The sequence below is a fragment of the Muscardinus avellanarius genome, assembly GCF_963383645.1.
Source record: "Muscardinus avellanarius genome assembly, chromosome: 1".
In the NCBI taxonomy this organism is placed as follows: Eukaryota; Metazoa; Chordata; class Mammalia; order Rodentia; family Gliridae; genus Muscardinus; species Muscardinus avellanarius.
Window position 1 is genome coordinate 21,204,356 of NC_137786.1, and position 1,559 is coordinate 21,205,914.

The 1,559-nt window shown below is 38.9% G+C and overlaps 1 pseudogene across 1 annotated transcript; it reads left to right on the forward strand.

Moving 5' to 3' along the window:
* Nucleotides 1-543: 543 nt before the first annotated feature.
* LOC308273647 (proteasome subunit alpha type-5-like) lies at nucleotides 544-1,262 on the forward strand (annotated as a pseudogene). Its single transcript has one exon. The product of its transcript is annotated as a proteasome subunit alpha type-5-like (transcript).
* The last annotated feature ends 297 nt before the right edge of the window (nucleotides 1,263-1,559 follow it).

The following is a 1,559-nucleotide window of genomic DNA, read 5'->3' on the forward strand; positions in this document are numbered from 1 at the left end:
ACAACAAAGCAACAACAACAACAAAAACAACATAAAGACATGTCTGTAATCCTAGCTGAGAAAGTAGAACCACAGGTTAAAGGTCAACCTCAGCAACTGAGCATGACCCTGTGTCAAAATTAAAAAAATAAAAGTACTAGGGGTCTAATAAGTCAAAAGCAGAGCACCCTGGGGTCAATTATCAGTAAAGAAACAACAAAAAACCTAATCTTAAAAGTTGTTTTATAAAATTGACAGTGCATCCTGTAAATGAGCAAATAATAGGCACAGAAAACAGACTTATTCATTTTCAGAAACTAGGAATAAAAACTAATTATCACTATAAAGAAATAGCACAGGGAATATCTTAATGGTAATAGATGGTTCTGATTCTAATTGTTGAGGTAACATTAATTCATCTATATGGTAAATGCCTTAGAAATTTATAAAGGTTTAAAATCACACCCCTTGGTGCTGTGGCCCTATGGCTGAGTCGATCCTGGTGATTTCGTGCTGGTCCTCAGATCCCTGAGTAATTCCTATTCACCTCTTTCGCACCTCACCATGTTCGTCACTTGGTCTGAGTATGACAAGAGTGTGAATACTTTTCCTCCTGAAGGAAGATTGTCTCAAGTGGAATATGCCATTGAAACTAACAAGCTTAGTTCCAAACATTGGAATCCAGAAATCAGAAGATATATGTCTAGCTGGGGAGAAGAGAATTATCTCTCCACTCATGGAACCTAGCAGCATTGAGAAAATTGTAGAAATTGATGGCCATATAGGTTGTGCTTTGAGTGGGCTAATTGCTATGCAATTTAATTGATAAGGCCAGAGTGGAAACACAGAACCACTGATTTACCTACAACAAGACAATGACAGTGGAGAGCGTGACCCAGGCTGTGTCTAATCTGGCCCTCCAGTTTGAAGAAGAGGATGCGGATACAGGCGCCATGTCTTATCCCTTTGGAGTAACACTGTTGTTTGGAGGAGGGGATGAGAAAGGACCCCAGCTGTTTCATATGGACCCTTCTGGGACTTTTGTACAGTGTGATACTCGAGCAATTGGCTCTGCTTCAGAGGGTGCCCAGAACTCTTTGCAAGAAGTTGACCACAAGAATATGATACTGAAAGAAGACATCAAATCTTCACTGATCATCCTCAAACAAGTAATGGAGGAGAAGCTGAATGCACCTAACATAGAGCTAGCCACCGTGCAGCCTGGCAAGAATTTCCACATCTTCCCAAAGTAAGAACTTGAAGAGGTTATCAAGGACATTTAAAGAAGAGTGATTCTCAGAACTTCTCTGGTACAATTTTAGTTCTTCTGATTACTTTTTCATTTCTAGCTCCTATTCTTTGGGAAATTTCCAATGTCTGGGTTTTTTTTTGTTTGTTTGTTTTTTGGGGGGTTTATATTTTTTCTTCCTTTTTTTTTACTTTTATTAGGGTTTCATGGTACTGGCACAATAACAGGTATATTGACCAATGGAACAGAATAGAAGATACAGATACAAATCCACACCCCTATAGTCAATTAATCTTTGACAAAGGGACCAAACTCATAGGCTGGAGAAAAG